Here is a 15,785-nt window from a genome sequence, read left to right as displayed (position 1 = left end):
CAGCCAAGGCCGAGAACTATGGAATAGTTTTGAACCAGGGGAGATATGATCAGGGCTGTGCTGCAGAGAAAGTGGCTGCAGCAGGGAGCAGTGTGGAGGGCAGGGGGAAGAGATAAGAAGAGAGAGGTGAAGAGTTGGAAACCAGTAAGAAGGACACTTCAGAATGTGACATGAGTGAGAGAGTGGGTTTGGGCTCCTCTGTGGTAAACCTCATTTTGAAACTGGTTTCACTCGCTACCCCTGCAATTTAGGCTTTAAAATAAGACTGTCTTTGGACTTTAGTTTTCTCACCTGTGAAAGGAGAGGGTCGATGCTGGCTCAAGTCGGCCATCTCTGATGGTCTGTGATGCTAAGCATCTTATTTATCATCTGCTACAAATCCAATTCTGGATGGCCGAGGTCACTTCTCATCCTTAAAATTTGCTAACATGAATTTGGTGCTGTTTGGTGCTGTTTGCAATTGGAAATCCCACTGATATGGCCATGATTTGGGGCAGGATTGGGAAGATGAAATCATTGAGTTGGAGTTTATTCCAATTTGCCTTATTTAAAACTTATTTCAGTTATACCAACTTTTCAAGCATGGCTGAAAAGAGAAAATATATCTTGCTGGGTTTACAAACTCGGGGGACAGGAAGTAGGTTTCCAACTCTGAACATGTGGTAGGTTACTTAGGTTACTTCTTATAAACACAAGGGTTTTACATCAGGGGCAGAGGCCAGATTTCATGACTATAACTGGAAATCTTAGGGAACAGATGAATCATATAACCCATCACTTCAACCGGAAAGCAAATGTATCCTACTATTAGAGTTTATCTCGAAATGCTTTGGGAAATCTCAGGGGGCTGGAGGAACCCTCAGCTCAAGCCATTTGTGGGATGTGTTGGTCCGGCATAGACTCCAGCCAAAAGACCAAATATTGCCTTTTGTTGTTTCCTGGAGGGAAGGATATGGACAACAATGATCTGGCCATGGGGAAGATTCAAGGGAATAAAAATGAATCATCACCAGCCACCAGGAAGCACCAGGAGCTCTCTAAATGGAATGGAGGCCTCCCATACCTTGGGTGGGTGAGGTAAAACAATAGCTGATGAGGGAGACAGAGGCGGAGATAGGAACACTCAGCTTTACTGAGACTGGCAACCATGGTGAAGGAACTAACCAAAAGAAATATGAGCTTGCTGCTGCCCCGAATTTCAAAAGAAATCACTTCGGGGCTGGTTTCCTGTAGTGTCCCTTAGGGAGGTCATTTTTTTTTTTTTTTCTGAGCCACCCCTGGTGATTTCCTCATCAGCTGCCCCAGCTCTAGTATCCACCATGAGCAATGTCATCTGCATAAAAATGTGGAGAATGTAACCAACTGTTCACTCCATGTCCAAAAGGGCTCTGTGAACTATGAGGCTGCACGTGCAGCCTGCTGCACAAAGAGCCTCCAACCAGAAGACTGGAGTGCTAATTGCTGCCCTAGGAAGGAGGGTGGAGGGACATCTGCCCTCCAGTTCAGGTCCTCAGCTGCGGCTTTGGGGGAATTTTAGGCACACCCTGCTAGTTGCTGGACCCTGGGACATAGGATTTGAGCTGGATTCTTTCTTGTCTTCTTGTGCTTTTTAAATAATGTAATTAATTAATTACCTTTTTTAAAGCATCCTTATATCTCTCCATTTATTTTTGTCTTCTTTAGTGTTTCTAAATAAAGTCTTTTTTTAACCTTTAAAAATTAAGGATATTTTCAAACATACAAAAATTAGAGGATAGTATGATGATCCCACACCACCTAACTTCGATATCTGACCAAGTTTGTTTCACTTATGTCCCTTCCAGTTTTTTTCTAGATATGTAAAAACACATTCCAAGTATCATGTCATCTGTAAAGTCTTCAAAATATATTGCTAGCAGATAAGGAGTTTTAACAAATAACAGTACTACTATTATATGTAACAAAACTAGTAATTTTTTCACCTCACGTAATGCCCGGTGATCCACTTTCTTTTGTTGTCTAAAATGTCTTTTTTGAAGTTGGCTTGAGTTGGAAACCAAGTAAGATCTATACAAAATACACGTTAGTTCCTCTCTTCTTTTCATGCTATTCATTTGTAGAAGAAATCAGATAATAGGTTCTGTAGAATTTCGAGCTTTGGCTTATTGCATTCTTGTGGTGTTTTCCCAGGGAGCCCTTGTGTCCAGACGGTGGTCTTCCAATAACATTTGCCAGTTTTTTATGATTACAGGGTTTTTGCTTATTTGATTTTATATTTGTATCTTCTTGTTCCTATGCTGAAAAGCTCAGTCTCTATATTAACATAATTACTTATCAACTTTAGCTTACAACACATATATAGCTTAAAAATAATAGGCAATAAGACTACTGAACCTAGGTTAAGAGTTCTCTGCAATAATTCCATGGAGGTAATATCTTCTTTTACATCCCTAAAGATATTTACTATAGTTCCTTTCTGCATTGATGTTTTCCTTTATTTTCTTTATCATTTCTGTTTCACTTTTCAGGCATTGATAAACCTTGGCTGTTGCTTCAAATATAAATGATTCTAGAACATCAGAATAACTAGTAACAATAAGATTACTCAAATAAGCACATAAAATCAAAGAAGGTAAGTAAAAATTTTATAATCTAACGTTTGAATTGGACATATCACTATAAACTCATTTTATCTTTTAAAATAAATTTTAAAATGCATATTTCATTGCTCTGTCCCTTGAAAAAGTCTAAAAGGAATGACAACTCAGCAGTAATTAACACAATAAGCATCCAGATTGTGGTTTTTAAATCCTATTGTGTCCAGAATTGGTGGGTTCTTGGTCTCACTGACTTCAAGAATGAAGCCGCAGAGGCTCGCGGTGAGTGTTACAGCTCTTAAGGTGGCGCGTCTGGAGTTTGTTCCTTCTGATGTTCAGATGTGTTCAGTTTCTTACTTCTGGTGGGTTCGTGGTCTCGCTGGCTCAGGAGTGAAGCTGCAGACCTTCGAGGTGACTGTTACAGCTCTTAAGACAGCGCATCTGGAGTTGTTCTTTCCTCCCGGTGGGCTCGTGGTCTCGCTGGCTTCAGGAATGAAGCTGCAGACCTTTGTGGTGAGTGTTACAGCTTGTAAAAGCAGCGTGGACCCAAAGAGTGAGCAGTAGTAAGATTTATTGCAAAGAGCAAAAGAACAAAGCTTCCACATTGTAGGGAAGGACCTGAGCGGGTTGCCACTGCTGCCTCCGGCAGCCTGCTTTTATTCTCTTATCTGGCCCCACCCACATCCTGCTGATTGGTAGAGCCGAGTGGTCTGTTTTGACAGGGCGCTGATTGGTGCGTTTACAATCCCTGAGCTAGACACAAAGGTTCTCCACGTCCCCTCCCGATTAGCTACATACAGAGTGTGGACACAAAGGTTCTCCAAGGCCCCACCAGAGTAGCTAGATACAGAGTGTCGATTGGTGCATTCAGAAACCCTGAGCTAGACACAGGGTGCTGATTGGTGTGTTTACAAACCTTGAGCTAGATACAGAGTGCCTATTGGTGCATTTACAATCCCTGAGCCAGACATAAAGGTTCTCCACGTCCCCACCAGACTCAGGAGCCCAGCTGGCTTCACCCAGTGGATCCCGCACCAGGGCTGCAGGTGGAGCTGCCTGCCAGTCCCGGTGCCGTGCGCCTGCACTCCTCAGCCCTTGGGTGGTCGATGGGACTGGGCGCCCTGGAGCAGGGGCTGGCGCTCGTCGGGGAGGCTCGGGCCGCACAGGAGCCCATGGAGGGGGTGGGAGGCTCAGGCATGGCGGGCTGCAGGTCCCGGAGCCCTGTCCTGCGGGAAGACAGCTAAGGCCCGGTGAGAAATCGAGCGCAGCGCCGGTGGGCTGGCACTGCTGGGGGACCCAGTACACCCTCTGCAGCCGCTGGCCTGGGTGCTAAGCCCCTCATTGCTCGGGGCCGGCAGGGCCGGCCAGCTGCTCCGAGTGCGGGGCCCGCCAAGCCCACGCCCACCTGGAACTCCAGCTGGCCCGCAAGCGCCGTGCACAGCCCCGGTTCCCGCTCGCGCCTCTCCCTCCACACCTCCCTACAAGGTGAGGGAGCCGGCTCCGGCCTTGGCCAGCCCAGAAAGGGGCTCCCATAGTGCAGCGGTGGGCTGAAGGGCTCCTCAAGTGCCGCCAAAGTGGGAGCCCAGGCAGAGGAGGCGCCGAGAAGGAGCGAGGCCTGTGAGGACTGCTAGCACGCTGTCACCTCTCACTATTCCCAACTAACAGGAACTAGAGCTCTTTAGAAAAATGCTTGATTCCAAGTCTAGGGCAAAAATTAAAAGGTGAGTCTGGGACATTGTTTTGTGTCAAAGAAGAAACAAGAAAGCCTTTCAAAACAAATGGGGCTGTCGTTATCCAATGGGTTCTTCCTGCCTGCTGCAGAGACAAAACCCATTCACTGAGACCACAGTATTGCAGTAAAGAAGGAGTTTAATTAATACGAGGCCGGCCACGTAGAAGAACTGGAATTATTCAAGTCAGTCTCCTGAAGGCTTGGAGGTTAGAGTTTTTCAAGGAGAGCTTGGTGGGCAGGAGGCTAGGGAATGGGAAATGTTGATTAGTTGGGGATGCAGTCATAGGAGCCTGGAAAAATGGTCCTTATGTGCTGAGTCAGCCTCTGGATGGGGGCCACAGGACCATTTCAGTCACGAGTCATGGTCTGGGTAGAGTCAGTCAGTTGCCATAAATGTAAAAGTCTAAAAACATCTCAAAAGGCCAGTCTTAGGTTCTACAATAGTGATGTTATCTACAGGAATAATTGGAGAAGTTACAAATCTTGTGACCTCTGGAACAATGGCTGGTTATTGTTTAACTATGCCTGTATCTTAACCAGAATTCAGGCCCTTCTCATAATCCTAATCTTGTGGTCTTCCGTTATTTTTACAAAGGTGGTTTAATTTTGGGAGTGGCTATTATCATCCTTGCTTTAAGGTTAAACTGTAAACTAAAATCCTCCCAAAGTTAGCTGGACCTATGCCCAGCAATGACAGCTTGGAGGTTAGAAGCAAGATGGAGTCAGCTATGCTGTCATAACTTTGTAAAGGCAGTTTTAGGGTCATATCAAAAAGACACAAGAACTGCCATTAAGGGGCTCCCACTGGCCAAAAATGGGATAATTTGTGTGTGAGAAAGAATTAAAATACATCAGATATCTAAAAATTCGTGAGTATTTAATGACTTAAAATTCCTCCTTGGTCATCTTTGGAGGCTGCTAAAATTACTCAAAAATGTATTGAAAAGGGAAATATAAAGGATTTATTCTGCCTTTCTTGTATGTACTATATTTCAGGGTAACCACATTGTTGATGAGGGGAAGCTCTTTATAGGATAATTCCAATGAATAAATGCAGAAGAAATGATAGAATTAGAAAATCATCATTTTGCAATCCCTATAAAATGAATCCAGGCAACAATTATGAGTCGCTTTTAACCCGTTTGCTAATACAGGTTAAAAGTTGACAAAGAACTTCATAATGGAAATATTAGGCTTCTCTCATCAAAACCCAATCACCAATCTTGGTATCATTAAAAGTACAACTGGACCATATAATGATGTTGTGCAGTAGAAAAAACATACCACCACTTAGAAGTATTTTTGCCTAAAAATCTTATCAAGTCAGTAGGTTTAACTACCAGTTTAAAGAAAACAAAAGAAGTAGAACAATTTAAACAAGACTATGAAGATGCAATAAACCAAATCCTGAATGAGATATTCTACAAACCAAACAATCCAGTTTCTCCAAAAAATAATTGCATATAAAAAGAGGGATAAATTTTTAGAGAATAAAAGATACTTAAGAGATGGAATAACTGATATCTAGACCTTGTGTGGATCCTGATTTAAACAAACCTACTATAAAATACATCTTTGAGATAATCAGAGAAATTTGCACATAGACTTAGTATTCAATTATATAAAGAAGTTATTATAAGTTGTATTACTGTCATAATGGCATGATTGCCAGTTTTTAAAAAGTTTGTATTGGTAAAAGATGAATACATATTGATGTATTTACTGGTGAGTTGATATGATGTCCAGGATTTGCTTTAAAATACTCCAGGAAAAAAAAATAGGAAGAGGAGAGGTAAAAAAGGAAGAATAGCTGTTTTTTTAAGTGGCAGACTGCTGATTAATTGTTGAAATGGGGTAACAGGTGCATGTGAGTTCCTTGTACTATTCTTTCTAAGTTTGAAAATGTCTATGTTTTTCAAAATAAATCATAAAGGTTTTCAAAAATAGAGAAAATAGTAAATTCCTTGTGAATAATTAAAAATCTAAATTATTTCTAAATAATAATAATTTAAAAACAATGGAAAAAATAAATCTTAGTAATCATAGGGTATGGCAAAAAAGGAAACTGAATATTCAAAACAAATGAAAAGAGAAAAATTATCTCATGAAGTAACCATCTTTTCTATAGGATGATTTATCTTTATATTGTCACTACCAATTATCTAGAACCCAGGAACCCTCTCTTCCATGTGACTCTGTTAGTACACAGACAAATTCCAATTTTTTTGGACTTTTTAAAGATGTTCCTTCTGTTTATATTTGTAATGTCATCACCGCTTAATCCATGCCATTATGAAATTGCCCCATGATTAACATGATTTGTGGATTTCAGTTTGTTTAATATGGCTACATATTAGGTTTCTTTTTCTTGATGTCACTAAAGGAGGCACCCAAATTGTGTTTGCATCACGGTGTTGGTTGGGGTACAAATCATTCCTTCCAAGCTGGGCTGTTTCCTCTCCATTGGTGGATCCTGGTTTTGTCACTCCATCCCTGACAGCAAATTAGGGACCCATTTTTCGCTCAAGCCTATTACTTATTAGAGTGACCCATCATCTACTTACTACAGTGACTATCAGCAGAAATGAATTTTTTAGTTTCTGAAAATGAGCCCATTTCACAACATAGCTAACAACTAGCCTGATTCAAGAATTCCAGCTCTCCCAGTACAGACTTCTCCTTCTCTTCAGAGGCAAACCCTGGGGGTTGGGGCAGGGCGGGAACAACTGAGCCTTGTGCTCTGCCCTCAAGGTCAACAGATTGAATGTGGCCTTGTGTGTGTTGTGAATGTACAGTACATGACATCATGCATATTCAGTGGGCTTTTCCAACCGCCAGTCTCACTAATGATTAAAATTTCTTTTTAGAAAGGCACCCTTCTTTGGCTTTTGAGATTATTTGACTATCTTGGTACTGTTACCTCCTTTTCTGTCTTAGCCATGATTCCTCTTCATCCTGACTTGCCCCTTTTTCTCTCTCCTCTCCTTTCTCTTCCTCTCCTGCTCTCTCCTCTGCTTGCCTTTTCTCTCTTTTCCTTTCCCCTCCCCATGCCTGTCCTCCTCTAACTTTTCCTTCCTCTCCTCAATCTTCCTTCCTCCCTTTTTCCCTTTCCATTTTCCATACATTAAACCAATAGAGATACCTGACCTCAACTATCAATTTTAAGTGGATACATTTAAACCTATACCACTTTACTCCAGTGCCAATTCTATACCTTCCATGGACTGTGAAATATTTATACTCATATATCCCATTATTAAATCCAAAGTATTAGGTTGGTGCAAAAGCAATTGCGGTTTCTGCCATTGAAAGAAATGGCAATTTCTTTAATTAATTTGCATCAACCTAATAAAACTTATCTCCTGAAAAGATTCCCCTCCCTTTTCTTTGACTTTGTAGATGACTTCCATTCTCCAGACTTGGAGCCATGTAGTCATCTTTTATTCTTTCCTTAACCACTCTTTTGAGCTAGGCAATGAATTCTATCCCTTCAACCTTTAAACCACATCCTAGCCCATTCCTCCCTCCATTTTTGCCAGTACCACGGTGGTCTGGGCCCTTGTCATGTGAATTATAATAATGGGCCCCTTCATGCTTCTGCCCTCTATACATTTTTCTTCTTGGGTCTCCTGGGCCCATGTTCAGCCTAGATGATTCTCACTTGAACACTGCTTAACTTACCTTGATACACTTAAAACCTGTGAATACCTAACTAAACCTCCTCTGCAGGAACCTATATCCTCAGGCTGGCATTTGAAACTTTTCTTTTTTGTTTGTTTGTTTGTTTGTTTGTTTTTTCAGTTCGAACTCATTTCCCTTTTATTAAAGTCCAAGTTATCATTACATGGTTTGGTACTCAGTAAAGGAAAACTTGTTCAAATAAGGTAATATATTATCATCAGTATTTCCAGGTGACTGTTTACACTTAAGTAGCAATATCAATAAATCCTTGGGAAGCTCATCCATGGGGTTTACACTTTGTCAAGACCCAGTTCCTCCGGAGTGGAGATTCCCAGTTCATTTAAAGTTGGTCTGAGTTCCTGGATGACATAGGGGCAGATTTCCCTATAAGGTCCTGCTTTGTCCTTAACAGCCTCTAGGATGCCAACTGCACTAGCAAAATCATATAACTGTCTGAATGCCCACAAAGCAGCATCAGTGATTTGGGCTCTGGAACCAGATCATAGCCAACAAGTGTGTTCACCCCTTTACACAATTCCCAAGCATCTATATCTGGCTTGTTGAAGTATGTTACCCGGAAAGCATCAAATTCCTCATCTGTCTCATGTGACCCATGGGAATAGCAGCGAACTGACTGGATAGCCACGGCCAGGCGGGGGTCACAGCTGGGTGCAGAAGGCCTCGAGGGCCAGAGAGCTGTGCCTAGTAAGATCGCAGGCTGAGGCTGGAGAGAGGCCTGGCGTGAGCTCGCAGGCTGCTCTGGAGCTGGCGGGTTGAAACTTTTCTTAATCACTTCCAACTGATCTGTCCAACTTTCTCTCCATTCAGGAGGGTTTCTTCCTGACTCTGTATACATAATTTTCATTTCCTGTCCAAACTTCTTGTGCTTTCATTCCCTGTTAGGATGCCACTCTGCCTTCTTCCCACCCTATCTATGACCTTTCCATTCTCCAAGTCCATATGAAAGCCCTATTCCTCCAGAAGGGATTTATGGATGAAACGACTTAGATGTCTGGTTTTGCTTTAAAGTAATCTGGTGGGCAATGGAAAAGAGTGTGAGAGCTATAAATGAGACAACCTCAGCGATGTGTTGATGTGTTAGATATATGGGGGCTCATTATCCTATTATCTCTACTTTGGTATTTGCTTGAACTCTTCCATAATAAAAAGTTATTTTTAATGAAAGAAAAGAAGCTATGAGTGTGGCTATGAAACCTGATGCTCTATACCAGCAGGACTCATCAGCAGCTGGGGAGGATCCCAGCAGAATGGCAAGCTGGTCTTAGGATGGGTGGGAAAGAGGAGGCTGCTGGCCAAGTAATTTCCTATCAAATGAACTCCACAAGGGTGAGGATTTGCCTCCATTCTGTTTATTGCTGCACCCAGAATATGGAGTATTCCTGGCCCTCCATAGTATTTATTGAGTGAATTTATTGAGTGAATAGATGAATCTACAAATCGAGGTAGGTCTGAGAATAGCCTGCAAATCCATTCTGTGGGGGAAGAGGGAAATGACCATGTTTCTACTGGGCTCTAAATTTGCTCAGTGTGCCACAAAAGTATCGATAAAGGCATCAGATAGCTCATCAATTCCAAAGGTCATCATGGTGTGCATCCCTTGCTTTATGGGTGGATAAGGCAGAGAACAAAGAAGTCTCTGCCTTCTGGGGCTTATACACTGGTGGAGATACAGACAAGAAAACCCATTGTTAAATCCTATTGTCTGAGAGATAAATGCAGGGTGAGATACTTAGTGCCATGGGAGTACAGAAGAGGCTTCCCCAACTCTGGAAGCACAGCTGAAACCTGTTGGCTTCGTGAAAAGTGGGGGGAGATCCATTCAAAGCAGAGAAAACAGTTGGAGAGGAACAAATGGAAGAGTTTGCTATGGGTGGGTTATTGAACAAAGGGGATGGGGTGGGGTGGTTGTTGAAGCATCAAGAGATAAGACTAGACAAAAAGGCAGGAGCCAGATGCTACAGGGTCTTGTAGGTCATTTTAAGGAATGTGACTCTATTCACAGAGCTGCAGGAGGATGTTTAAAGTTTTGGAGCAGCTGGAGTGATCTTTGCATTTTAGAAAAATCTCTCTGGCTAAAGGGTGAAGAATAGATGGGTGGGTGAGAGGAGCGGAGCCTGGAGACAGCAAGAAGAGTTAGAAAGCAGTTGCAGTGGTTCTAGAGAGATGAGGGGAAATTGACCTGTGAATAGAATGGGATACAGAAATTTTAGGATGGATAATAAGGTCCTTTTTCAAATCAGGAAATGAAGCAATGAAATAGATATCTATTTGTATGGGTCTTACTCTAAGTTAAGTTCTTTTTCCCAAATAGATTTTATTTGGGAAAGTAAAGAAATGTCTTTAAAGTCCTTCTACTATATAGGGAGTGCCCGACTTAGGGAAGGATGCAGTGTGGAAAAGGGAAAAGAATGGTGGCCTGAGAATGAGGAAACCAGGATTCAGCCTTGAAGTGCTGTTCTGATTGCTCCACTAACTTTGTATTATTATCCATGAGTTCTTCCATGGCTTTAGTTCATTGTCTCCATTCATGGAGGTTGATTTTCTCTAATACTTCATGTTTCTTGATTATGGGCTCATCTTTGTGGTTGAGATTTCCTGTTAGACTCTTCCCATCTGTTTGCATGGTCTTTTTGGGAGAGACAAGAATTGCCCTTGTGATTTGCATTCTGACTTGCTTTCAGGAAGAGGAAGGACAGGATGTGTCACCTGGCAAGGCCATTTAGTGGTTGCTCTGTTGGGTGTTGGTACTCCCCACTCCTTCCTAAGGTCACTGGCCACCTGTTACCCTGTCTCTGATCTAGTGTGGCCTGGAGGCAGACTCCCCATCATTGCTGCCTGGTGGCTGCGCTTTCACATCTACACCCTGTCTGTTGCCTCAGACCCCTTTCTGCTCCAAGTGTATACAGCCTCCAGGCATAGCCTACCTTTCTTATTGATCTTCTATAAGTTTGGACTATAGATTTCCTTTCCAGGCCAACCTTCTTGGGTGCAGTGGCTCAGGCCTGTAATCCCAACACTTTGGGAGGCTAAGGCAGGCTGTCACTTGAGCCAGGAGTTTGAGACCAGCCTGGGCAACATGGTAAAACCCCATCTCTACAAAAAATTAGCTGGGCATTGGTAGCACTCGCTTGTGGTCCCAGCTACTTGGGAGGCTGAGGTGGGAGGATCATCTGAGCCCAGGGAGGTCGAGGCTGCAGTGAGCTATGACAGCACTACTGCACTCCAGCCTGGGTGACAGACCAAGACTCTGTCAAAAAAAAAAAAAAAGAAAGAAAAAGAGAGAGAGAGAAAGAAAGGAAGGAAGGAAGGAAGGAAAGAAAAAGAAAGAAAGAAAAAAAGGCTGGGCGCTGTGGCTTAAGCCTGTAATCCGGGCAGATCAGTTGAGGTCAGGAGTCCAAGACCAGCCTGGCCAACATGGTGAAACCCCGTCTGTACTGAAAATACAAAAATTACCTGGGCGTGGTGACACATGCCTGTAGTCCCAGCTACCTGGGAGGCTGAGGCAGGAGAATCACTTGAACCTGGGAGGTGGAGGTTGCAGTGAACTGAGATCATACCACTGCACTCCAGCCTGGGCGACAGAGTGAGACTCTGTCTCAAACAACAACAACAACAACAAAAAACAAACAAACAAAAGCAACCTCTTTAACTTTTATTCCTTAAATTATTGGTAGCCAAATTCTTAATCTAGTTTTTAAGCACAACTATTTCTAGAAATTTGGAGGAAACTACAGCTTGTACATGGTCTACCATTTTGAAACAAAAGTCTCAGTTCTGGCTAGACCAGCCAGATATCTCAGAAACCAACCCTCTGATGGCCATTGGGATTAGTGTTTATTCACCATCTTTGCTGTAAGCAACATAAAAAGAGGGTGTGCAAAGTTTGGAAGGAAGGACAATTAATTTTCTTAAAGCTGATTTCTTGTTAATGCCTGAGTGGGAAGTAAGAAGTTTACATCCAAATGAGTATAGTTTTGGTCATTGGGAAATGGGTCAATAAAACACACTCAATGTCAAAAAAGTATCTCTAGTTGCATTTTGGAATTTAGAATTATATAATCCCACAAATGACTACATTTCAGGCTCCTGGGTTTGGCAGGGCTGCTCCTCTAGGCTGCGAAGCAGTTTGGTTCCAGGCAGCTAGAGGATTGAAGGGCACCTGAGGTCAATCCAAGTGAGGAGGAGAAACGCTTGAGAAGGAGGTAGCCAGGTACATGGCACGATTAAGGCCACAGCTGGGCAGAGGGCAGTCCTCCAGGGCAAGCCCCAGCCTGAGGGGCTGTCATCAGTGCAGAGAGAATTTGGAGGGCTCCGGGATTCTCCTTGGGCCTTGGTGGTGAAATGGAATGTGGGCTTCGATCCTTTGGGGAGGGGCAGGCTCTGTTGAGAGAGATTCCAATGAGAGAATCTCTAGAGAGGGGAAAAAAGGGTTAGTCCTGAACAATTAAAAACTCTTTTTTTCCCCTCTTTTCTTTTTTCTTTTCTTTTCTTTCCTTCTTTCTCTTCTTTTCTTCTTTCTTTCTCTTTCTTTCTTTCCTTTCTCTCTTTCTTTCCTTTCTTTCTCCTTCCTTCCTTTCTTCCTTCCTTCCTTCTTCCTTTCTTCCTTTCTCTCTCTCTCTCTTTTTCTTTCTTCCTTCCTTTCTTTCTTCTTTTTTTTTTGATGGAGTTTTACTCTTGTTGCCCAGGCTGGAGTGCAATGGCACAATCTTGGCTCACCACAACCTCTACCCACTCCAGGTTCGAGCAATTCTCCTTCCCCAGCCTCCTGAGTAGCTGGGACTATAGGCGTGTGCCACCACGCCTGGCTAATTTTGTATTTTTAGTAGAGACGGGGTTTCTCCATGTTGGTCAGGCTGGTCTCGAACTTCTGACCTCAGGTGATCCTCCCGCCTCAGCCTCCCAAAGTACTGGGATTACAGGCGTGAGCCACCACGCCCAGCTCTTTCTTTCTTTCTTTCTTTTCTTTTCTTTCTTTTTCTTTTGGATAAATTTGTCAATCTACTCAGGTTCATTGTAAATAGAGATTAATGATTTAAGAAATCATTGCTTTGTTTCCCTTCAAGAAGCTGTATAAAAAGATTCAGGACCATTTAGTCATTTTTAAATGTGTATGGTCTACACAAGTGTGGGTAATTGGGCATGAAGAGATTAATTATGGTGCTTAAACAATGTATTCACCTTGTCATATGTTTTTGTAAAATTTGTAAAAGTAAAACCAGGATCCCTTTCTATACTGACTTCCCCTCCATCAGCATCCATCCATATCATGTGGCATTTAGTGGCCCAGGGAATTTTGGGATGTGGCTAAAGGGATTTTAAATTAAGGATATATTCAGTTTGGGTTTAGTATATTTATGATATAATAAAAAATACAGTCATGAATTGATTAATGAGGATATGATGTTCTCAGAAATGCATCAGTAGGCAATTTCTTCATTGTATGAACATTATACAGTGGTGTACTTTACAAACCTAGATGGTATAGTCTATTGCTCCTAGGCTATAAACCTGTACAGCATGTTACCATATTGAATACTCCAGGTGACTGTAACATAATGGTAAGTATTTGTGTATGTAAACATATCCAAACAGAAAAGGTACAGTAAAAAATGTGGTATAACAGATAAAAAATGATATATCTTGATAGGGCACTTACCATGAATGGGGCTTGCAGGACTAGAAGTTGCTCTGGGTGAGTCAGTGAGTGAGTGGTGAGTGAGTGTGAAGGCCTAGGGCATTACTGTACACCACTGTAGACTTTCTAAACACTGTACACATAGGCTACACTAAATTTATAAAATAATACTTTTCTTTCTTCAATAATAAATTAACCTTTGCTTACTGTAACTTTTCCACATTATAATTCTTTTAATTTTTAAAACTTTATGAGCCTTTGTAATAACACTTAGCTTAAAAGACACATTGTATAGTTGTATGAAAATATTTTCTTTCTTTATATCCTTATTCTATGTGCTTTTTTTTGTACTTTTTTTAACTTTTTAAATTTTTTGTTAAAACCTAAGACACCAACACATGTTAGCCTAGGCCTACGCATGGTCAGGAGCATCAAAACCACTGTTTTTTGCCTCCACATCTTGTCCAACTGGAAAATCTTTAGGGTCAATACATGCTTGAAGTTGTCATTTCCTCTGGTAATAATACTTTCTCTGGAATACCTTGGAAGGACCTGCTTGTTTTACAGTTAACTTGTTTTTAAACAAATAGAAGGAGTACACTGTAAAGTTATGATAAAGAGTACAGTACAGCAAGTACAGAAAATAATATCTGTACAGTACAGCAAGTACAGAAAATAAAAATGAAAATTATTATCATTATCAAGTATTACGTACTATACATAATGGCATGTGCTATACTTTCGCATGACTGGCAATGCAGTAGGTTAGTTTACACCAGGATCACCACACCCATGTGAGTAATGCATTGCTCTATGACATTATGATGGCTATGACGTCAATAGGAATTTTCCAGCTTCATTACAATCTTTTTTTTTTTTTTTTTTTCTGAGAGTCTTGCTCTGCTGCCCAAGCTGGAGTGCAGTGGTATGATCTGGGCTCACTGCAAACTCCACCTCCCGGGTTCAAGCAATTCTCCTGCCTCAGCCTCCCAAGTAGCTGGAATTGCAAGCATGTGCCACCAAGCCTAACTAATTTTTGTATTTTTAGTAAAGATGGGGATTCACCATGTTGGCCATGGTTGGTCAGGCTGGTCTCAAACTCCTGACCTCAATTGATCTGCCTGCCTCAGCCTCCCAAAGTGCTGCGATTACAGGCGTGAGACACTGCACCCAGCCAGCTTCGTTATAATCTTATGGAACCACTGTTGTGAATGCAGTCCTTCCTAGACTGATATGTTGTTATGCAGCACATGACTGTATATATTTGCTTTCAGCTCCTGGTTGCTGGCACACAGCTCCTAGCACCATTGGAATCTCTGGAGTGAAAAGAGTGTCTTTTGTAAGTGAATGAGATGACTGAAGGTTGGGGGCCTGTAGATAGCCCCTTCTCCTATACCTCGACCTATACATCTCTTCCATGTTTCTTTCATCTGTATGCTTTGTAACATTCTTTATAATAAACAAGTAAGTGTAAGTGCTTCCTGAGTTCTGTGAGCTGTTCTAGCAAATCAGTTGAACCTGAAGAAGGGGTCTTGGGAACCCCTGATTTACAGCTGGTCGGTCAGAAGCACAGGTAAAACAACTGGGGGCTTGCAGCTGGCATCTGAGGTGAGGGGAAGCCTTGTGGAACTTAGCGCTTGGCATGTGGGATCTGATACTCTCTCTAGGTAGATAGCATCAGAGTGGAACTGAGAGAGGACACCCCGCTGCTGTCTGCTGGAGAACTGATTGGTGTGTGGAATCTGGTTTTAGAAGTACTATATTGAGTGGTATGGGAAAGTAGGAAACACACTTCATTTTTTTTCCATCTTTATAATATTTACATAGTTTTCCGGCACTTCTGGGTATAGCTATTTCTAGCTATTTGAATGTAGGAAATGCTTCCAAGAATGCCTCTCACTTTTTAAAAAAATTGAGAGATAACTCACATACCATAAAATTGACTTTTAAATTATACAGTCCAGTGGTTTTAGTATATTCACAAGATTGTGCAACTATCACAACTAATTCTAGAACATTGTCATTACCCCCTACAAAGAATTCCATTAGTAGTCACTGCCCATTCTTCCTTCCCCCACTGCCAGCTTCTATATTTTAATCTACTCCTATTTTTTGTCTCTATGGATGTGCCTATCCTGGA

The 15,785-nt window shown here is 42.0% G+C and overlaps 1 long non-coding RNA gene and 1 pseudogene across 1 annotated transcript; one reads left to right on the top strand and one right to left on the bottom strand.

Moving 5' to 3' along the window:
* Window positions 1-499: 499 nt before the first annotated feature.
* On the top strand, window positions 500-15,122 carry LOC134729018 (uncharacterized). Its single transcript, XR_010109851.1, has 3 exons — window positions 500-1,068; window positions 2,508-2,611; window positions 14,920-15,122. It is a non-coding gene; the product is annotated as an uncharacterized LOC134729018 (long non-coding RNA).
* LOC100989120 (cytochrome c oxidase subunit 5A, mitochondrial-like) lies at window positions 7,809-10,633 on the bottom strand (annotated as a pseudogene).
* Window positions 15,123-15,785: the final 663 nt, after the last annotated feature.

Source organism: Pan paniscus, chromosome 15 (assembly GCF_029289425.2).
Source record: "Pan paniscus chromosome 15, NHGRI_mPanPan1-v2.0_pri, whole genome shotgun sequence".
In the NCBI taxonomy this organism is placed as follows: domain Eukaryota; kingdom Metazoa; phylum Chordata; class Mammalia; order Primates; family Hominidae; genus Pan; species Pan paniscus.
Note: the sequence above shows the minus strand (reverse complement) of the source record. Positions and strands in the feature narration are given on the sequence as shown.